The 8477-nt window shown below is 46.7% G+C and overlaps 1 long non-coding RNA gene across 1 annotated transcript; it reads right to left on the bottom strand.

Moving 5' to 3' along the window:
* Positions 1–7158: 7158 nt before the first annotated feature.
* Positions 7159–8477, bottom strand: LOC137216902 (uncharacterized). Its single transcript, XR_010939884.1, has 3 exons — positions 8330–8477; positions 8139–8215; positions 7159–7283 (listed from the first exon to the last, which is right to left on the bottom strand). It is a non-coding gene; the product is annotated as an uncharacterized lncRNA (long non-coding RNA).

Here is an 8477-nt window from a genome sequence, read left to right as displayed (position 1 = left end):
TGGCCAATGAGTTACGAGCAGGAAGTGACCCTGCTTTCCTTTGCCACTATGGATGGGGATATTCTAAGGAGCAGTCCATCAACCAGTGTCCTGGAGTGAGGGCAAGATAAAGCAAGACCCTCAGCGAACCCCAAATGGGCATATTGTGTGTGTGTGTGTGTGTGTGTGTGTGTGTGTGTGTGTGTGTATGAAAAATGAATCTTTGTTGTGTTAAGTCACTGAGAATTTAGGGGACCATTTACTACTGCACCAGAGCCTAGCACTTACCATAGTGGTCCTTAACCTCTTGGTGTTTTGGGTCCATTTTCCAGTTTGGGAATTCTTATTAACATACTCGAAGGGATTAGGAATCTCACAGGACACTAAACAGGTCTACCGTGGACACGAGTAACTCCCTACTTCAGTTTTGCAATGTCTTTACAGGCACCCACAGCTATGACTCTTGAGCTCTGCACCCTTGGCATTAGTCAGTGCTCACCCATTGCAGATAATCACCATTTCCTCAGAGCTGGCTTGCCACACGCCACACCTCCTTCCCATGCTTCCAACCGCAATGCCTGACCTGCTTAGAACCGTGTTCTGTCTGACATGGCGCCAGGAGAGTTTCATTCTCCAGCGTTACTCACCTGTAACGTGGGAACACACCTCTTCCCCCAGGCAACAGCGGCTACCCAGTACACTTCCAAGCAAGCGATCCCAGAGATCACAGGAAAGAAAGGCTCCCGAACCAAGATAGAGAGCTCAAATCACACAGGATCGTGAAGCCACCGAAAATACAGTGAGACACAAAGAGAGGTGCGGCAGATTCAAACACTTAGGACAGGGTACCAGCATCCTGCATCCTGCATCCTGGGGTGGGCGATGCTTTGTCTTTCTCTGCTGCCTCCGCCTTCCCCGCTGATGGTGTGGGTATGAAACCACAGTTGAGGTTTGAGGTGCACAGAAGTCTGGAATGTGCCTGGGGCCAGTGTCGCACTCATGCTCAATTGGAGAGATGCAGAGACAGCATGCCCGGCCATGGCTGCCCGTCTCCAATTAGCCCGGGGAGCAGCCAGGGTTATTTGCATTTCTTGGACACATGGGGCCAGAATGAGTGTTACCAATGGGTGGCTGAATATTGAGTGCCTCATATGCCTCATGTATATTTAGTTTATTATGAATATTTAGTGCCTCGGGTGCCTTAAATATATTTAGCGCCTCATGAATATTTCGTGTCTCTTGTATATTTAGTGCTTCATGAATATTAGGAATCTCTTGCTCCTTCCACCTCTTTTTATCTCTGTTCACCTATCTGCTCTACGTCATCTGCCTAACATCTATCCCTGGTTACGAACTTACTTATCAGTGACATTTTATCCAGCCCACTTGTTTACTTGTCTTCCGTGGCAGACTTGGATATTCTCAAACAGTACAGCAAAAACACATTACGTCAGTTGTAGCTAGAGCTAAATTGTCTGTCTTGGTCAGAATTTTCTTCTATGACGTCTACGGGGTGCTTCAGCCCACTGCCCGTGCACTTTCGAGGCGTATCTACACAACCAGCCAGCAAGGTTGGCCTTCTTACGCTTACTTTCCATATGGGGACTTTGAAACACAGAGAGGTTTAGAAACTTTCCAGAGGCCACACAGCTCATAAGAAGCACAGTCAGAACTTGAACTCCGATCCATTGAATGTTCTCTGACATCACGTTTTGGGGCTTTCGTCTCCACAGCATCAGCTTGATGCTTCCCATCTTATCGCCTCCACAGCTTCTACTAGGGTCCAAGCTGCTAGCACCCCTTCACCGGGCTACTGCCATACCCAACTCGGCCTCCCCTCCCCCTCCCACTAATCCAATCTATACACAGTTTCCAGAAAACAACACACATCTGATTACATCACATCCTCACTTAAACTCTCCAATGGCTTCCCTTTGTTTTCCAAGTAAAGATCCATGACCTACAACTTACTACAAGGTCAGCACAGTCTGGCCTCTGCTGACCATCCCAGCCTCTCTCTCACACTGTCCCCCTCACTGTCTTCTGGCCACACACCGATCCCCTATCAGTTCTCAAATACGCCACGTTACCTCCCATCACAGGACATTTGCACATGCTGTGCTTTCTGTCTGCAATGCTTTTCCCTTCCTTCTTCATCTAGTTCATGCCCACTTGTCCTGATATCTCAGCTTGCATGCCCCTTCCTCCAAGAAATTCCCCTGACGCCTCTAGTCTAGGTCACTTTCCTAGTGTACAAATTCCTTCCCTGCAGAGGACCGGTGTCAGTTTACCATTATATTTGCATTGGTGTAATTATTTACTAGCCTCTTCCGTGACCTGCAAGTGCTCTGAGATCAGTGACATTAGGCCTTTGCTCCCCACTGTATCTCTAGGGCCCTCTCTATAGGTATTTGTTGTTGTCAATACAGATTATTTTCCTGGGGAAGTTGCCAGAGCCCCTGCCTCAGCTCATCCTCAGCTAGTAGTCCCTCTCTCATGAGGGAGAGGACTACCTCTTTGCCTTACCTGGAACCAGAATTGATGGCCATCTGTGTAGTGTGACCTCAAGTGTTCTCAGAAGTACCCTCCCTCCCATTACGCTGCTGAAAAGTTCCATGACAAAATCATGCCTTCGGGATGGAGTCTTCTGTGAAAATACAAATCTCTCTGAGGGAAATTTCACATAAAGCTGTAGGACCTACTGACCTACCGTATGCCAGAGACTATATGCCAGGCACTTACCACCCATAATGCATGTTAGTTATCTCTTGCTGTGTAACAAATTACCTCCAAACTTAGAGGCCTAAAACAGCACACGTTCATTATCTCACAGATTCTGTGGGTCAGGAACCCAGGTGTGGCCTAACCGGGTGCCTCTGGCCCAGGGTCTCTTGTGAGGTTGCAGTTAAGGTATCAACCAGAGCCAGAGGCTCTCCTGGGTGGTGGTTTGGGTGGGGGGCGGTGTCTACTTCCCAGCTCACCCACGTGGCTGGTGCCAGTCTCGGGTCTTCACTGGCTATTGGCTGGAGATATCAGTTCCACACCACCAAAGGCAGCTCACAACATGGCAGCCGGCTTCCCTCAGAGTGACTGAGCAAAAGAGAGGGTGGGCAAGATGGAAGCCAAGTCTTTCTATAGCCTAATCCCAGAAGTGACATCTCATCATTTCTGCCATATTCTATTTCTATTCGTTAAAACTGAGTCAACAGGTCTAACTGACACTCAAGGGGAAGGGATTACACAGGGGCGTGAATACCAGGAGATGGAGGTCGTGGGAGCCATTGAAGAGGCTGCCCACCATACATCAGTTCTCATTCTCCCAGCAGCCTTATAAGGGACTTTTGTCTTCATTTCAAAGGGGAAAAAGCTGGTTCAGAGAGGGTAAGTGTGATGGTTAGATTTTATGTGTCAACTTGGCTAGGCTATGGTGCTGTTGTTTGGTCAAACCCCAGCGTAGATGTTGCTGTGAAGGTATTTTGTAGACATTATTAACATTTCCAATCGGTTGACTGTAAGTAAAGGAAGTTGATAATGTGGGTGAGCCTCATCTAATCAGTTGAAGACATTAACAGCAAAACCAGTTTTCCCAGAGAAGAAGGAATTCTGCCTTAAGACTGTAGCATAGAAATCCTGCCCGAGTCTCTAGCCTGCTGGCCTGCCCTGTACATTTCAGAGCCAAGACTACAGTGTCAATGTGGTATATATATATACAATGGAATACTACTCAGCCATAAAAGAGAATGAAATAATGCTATTTGCAGCAACATGGATGGACCTAGAGATGATCATACTGAGTGAAGTAAGTCAGCCGGAGAAAGACAAATATATGATATCACTTATATGAATCTAAAAAAAAGTGATACAAATGAACTTATTTACAAAACAGAAACAGACTCACAAACATAGAAAACAAATTTATGGTTACCAAAAGGAAAAGGGGGGGATACATTGGGAATTTGGGATGAACAGATACACACTAGTACTGTATATAAAATAGGTAACCTACAAGGACCTACTGTATAGCACAGGAAACTATATTCAATAACTTGTAATAACCTATAATGGAAAAGCATCTGAAAAAGAATATATTATGTATTCTTTGCTGTACGCCTGAAACATTGTAAATCAACTATACTTCAACAAAACAAAACGAAAGACTACAATGTCAACTCCTGTCTGAGTTTCCAATCTGTTGGCCTCCCTGTGAATTTTAGACTCAAGACTGCAACATCAATTCTTGCCTGAGTTTCTAACCTGCTGGCCTGCCCGACAAATTTCAGACTTGTCAGTCCCCACAATCATGTGCTTCAAATCCTTAAAATAAATCTCTTTATAGATTTAAACATAAATTTAAATTTAAATATCTATATCTATCTATCCATTTATCTATCTATCTATATCTCCTATTGTTTCTATTTCTCTGGGCAACCTACTGGTACAATAAGTTTTCCCAAGTCATATCGTTGGTAAGGGGCAAAGCAAGGAGGGGGAGAAAGAAGTTGAGAGCATAAAACAGTCATTCAATCAACAAATATTTACTGAGTAATGTGACAGATCATGTTTTCCAAAGATGGCCACCACAGCAGATCCCAACCCTTATGCTCTTCTTATAATGTGATGTGGAAACTTCTCCCACGAAGAGGTGGGCTCTATGTTCTCTTCCACTGAATCTGGGTGGGTGTGGAACTACACAGAAGTGACCCTATTTGATTTCTGAGCCTTTGTCTTAAAAGGTGACACCACTTTTGCCTACCCCTCTTGAGATGTTCACACTTGGAATTTGGCAGCCATGCTGTGAGGCAGCCCAAGCTACCCCACGAGGAGAGAGCTGCTGCGGAGGCCATGTGTAGGCAAGGTGTTCTGGCTGACAGTCCAGCTGGGGGTTCCAGCCAGCATCCAGCATCCACCACCATATAGGTGAGCGTACAAGCCTTCAGACAGTTTCAGCACCAGCCTTTGAGTCTTCCCAAGAGAGATCCCAGCCATTCTAGAGTGGAGACGAGCTGCCCCTGCTATGCACTGTCTGAATTCATGACCCAAAGAAACCTTGAAGGGTCAAAAAAAAAAAAAAGATTGCTGTTGTTTGAAGTCGCTAAGTTTAAAGGTGATCTGTTACACAGCCATAGATAACTGGACCAGGCCCTGTTGGAGGCCCAAAGGATACACTGGTGAGTAAGATGGATCTGCTCCAATGGGGCTTTGTGTTAGGCAGCTCGGGCTGCTACAGCAAAATACCATCGACTGGAAGCTTAAACAACAGATATTTAGTTCTCACAGTTCTGGAGCCTGAGAAGTCCAAGATCAAGGTTACGGCCAATTCAGTTCCTGGTGAGGACTCTCTTCCTGGCTTGCAGATGGCTGTCTTCTTGCTGTGTCTTCACATGGCAAAGAGAAAGAGAGAGATCCCTCTGCTGTCCCTTATTATAAGGGTACTAATCCCATCATGAGGTCCCACTTTCATGACCTAATCACCTCCCAAAGGCCCCACCTCCAAATACAATCACATTGGATGTTAGGGCTTCAACATGTGAATTTTGGGTGGACACAAACATTCAGTCCCCAGCAAGTTTACATGCCAAATGAGGGAGACAGTCCATAATCACATAAACAAACAGGTAAATAACCTATCAACGCCACTGAGAAAATGAAACAGAGCCATGTGTTCTGGAGGTACTGCTCAAGCTAGAGTGGTGAGAGAGGGCTTCTCGGAGGCGGTGCTATGTGGGTTGACATGTGAATGATGGGGAGAGGCAGATGAGCAAAGAGGAGGGGAAAGGCATTCCCAAGTAAAGGGACAGCAAATTCGAGGCTCAAAAACAAGGCCAAACTTGAATGGGGCTCTTTGAAGGATGTCAGCAGCTGGGAGGTGGCAGAGGGCAAGGGGTCCGGTGGTGGTAGGTCCCACTGCCTGAGGCAGGGATAGAGGACTTCATTGGTTGAGAATAAAGCGCCAGGACTCTTTCATGTGTCCCCTCACAGCCAACCTGTGGGTGGGCGGGTTGTGAGGTGTGCGGGGGGGTGAGGAGAGGGGCGTACAGGGCAGATCCAGTACTCCAGGAAAGGGGATCCTGGGAGGGGTCAGCGCAAGCGGTGTCAGAGTTGGTCCAGCCCTGCCCAAAGCCTGCCCTGTGCCGGCTGACCTCCACTCTGGGGTGGGAGTGGCAGAGGGATGCTCGCGAATATCAATGGACTCTTTCTCCTTTCAGTAAACTCAGCAGAACCCTGGCCTTTGTCTGGGGCCCCTGCTCCCCGGGGAGATCTCATAAAGGGCCTCGAGCAGCAGGCCAGAGCTAAGGATGGGGCAGTCCGGGCTGTCCTCACAATGGCAGGGTGAGGAGGTTAAAGCCTGGTGTCAGCTGCTCAGAATCTTGTCCCCAGGGCTTTTCCTGCTTTTGTCGTTTCTGGTCATAGGTGTGATATTTGATGGGGGCCTCTCTGCAGTTAACTACAGAACTCGGGTAGGGGGCAGCAAGGCTGGCCTTGGCCAAGGCTGCAATGGACTGGTGAGCTGCACTGGGGGTGGGACACAGGGGAGGGATCTGAAGCCCCCGACTGCACCGTCTCTGGGCTTTCAGACTCCCAGCTCCATGGGCTCCATGGGACTCATAAATTTGTATCTTGCATCCCCAATATCTTAGGCAGGGAACCCGCAACTGCCTCATGTTGTGGACGATTCTTGTTCAGCAAGTGTGGTGGGGTTTTGGGGAAAGGAGCTTGCCATGGGAAGACACTGCTGGGGGACTGAGGCGGCTTCACACCTGGACTCTCCAGGAATGGTGAGTGAACGCACTAAAACTGCACATCCCCGTCAACGGCAGAAGGATAGATAACCCGTGGTCTAGTCGCACAATGGAATACTACTCAGCAATATAAAAGAAGACCTAAAGCAATATAAAAGAATGTATATAAAATATATAAAACTAATATGTATTATATCATATATATGTTATATATTATAAAATATATAAATAATATGCTTTATTCTTTATAAATTAAAATATAAATATTTCTAGATTTATTTCTAGATTTATATTCTATACAGTATAAATATATTATATACAATGTAAATATATTTCTATATTTTATATTAAATATAGAAATTTTAATATTTATATATTACATATAAAATTATAAATATATGATTATATAATCATCATATCTTTTTTTTTTTCATCATATCTTTTTATATATAAAGACTTCAATAACACGAGTGAATCTTACAGACATCATTCTGCGTGAAAGAAGCCAGAGTGAGATGCTGTGGGATTCCATTTATAATAAGTTCACAGGCAGGCAAAACCGATCTATAATCAGAATAGCTAGAAGTCAGAATAGTGGTTCCTTATGGGGGCATTGATGGGGCGGGGCATGAGGGAACCTTCTGGGGCAGGTGCTGGAATTGTTCTAAATCTTGATCTAGGCAATGGTCATGTATGTCTCTACACACATATAAATTCATTGAGCCGATCATCTAGGATCTGTGCACTCTACCATATACATGTTACACTTCAAGAAAAAAAAATGCAAGTTAGAAATGACCTGTCCAATGGGAGCTCTGCTACCTGCCCCCCACCCCCCAACACGCACCCTGCTGCTGAGAGGAAAGTGCTGAGTGCTAATTAGCCCAGGGGCTCTTGTAGGGACTATTCAGGGGGCCAGGTTCCAGCTGTACTGAGGATTTCAAGCCTTATTCTCCAAAGGAGCCTTTGGCTGGCACCTGGTCCCTCAATTCAGTTCTGTTCCTGTCCACAGCACTTGGGCTGCAGCGGGTGGCGTGGGGAGGCTGCCCTGAGCACAGCAGCCAGAAAGCCCTTGGCCCAATTACTAAGCCTCCTCTCAGTACCTCAATCACATAGGCAGGGGCCAGGGGCCTAGGCTGTCTTCATGGCGTCACCTTTGCCGGTGTTTTCTCCATCACTTCCTCCCCGCAGCAGAAAGCTGGCTGTGGCTACATGACCACAGCCTTCCCCTAGGAGCTCCTCACTTTGCTAGTTTGGCTTCCTGAATACCAGTACCTATACTTTGCTGTTTTGATTGAATATCTGGAGTTTCTCCGGCCTGGCCGTCCCATCTTGAATTACCTTCCCTTCCATATAATCTGCCCACCGCAGACACAAGTCCACAAACAAATGCCTCTCCAGAAGGGACTCCAGGCTGACCTGTTCCTGAGTAGTCTGGGGGAGGTCCTCAGTGCTGCTTTGCATCTTGAAGCCAACAGGAAGCGAAGTACTGAAAACTGAAGGCATATGGGTGAATGACTCACTCGGCAAATGACCCTTCCCACTGGCCCTGCAAGCTTGCCCTGCAAGCTAGGGCAGGACTAGGAAGCAGGGAACTTTGTCCAACCCACCTGACATTTGCAAGGGCCACGGATACCAGCGCTCCAGCATCCTTGATGGAGATAGGTGGTCCTTCTCAAATGTCTCCTCAAAATTGACCATCTCACCCCTGTAAACTCACCAGTGTGGGATTCCGTGCAAATCTAGAAGTATTGATCA

The sequence above is a fragment of the Pseudorca crassidens genome, chromosome X (assembly GCF_039906515.1).
Source record: "Pseudorca crassidens isolate mPseCra1 chromosome X, mPseCra1.hap1, whole genome shotgun sequence".
In the NCBI taxonomy this organism is placed as follows: Eukaryota; Metazoa; Chordata; class Mammalia; order Artiodactyla; family Delphinidae; genus Pseudorca; species Pseudorca crassidens.
This window is presented reverse-complemented; position numbering and strand designations above follow the sequence as displayed.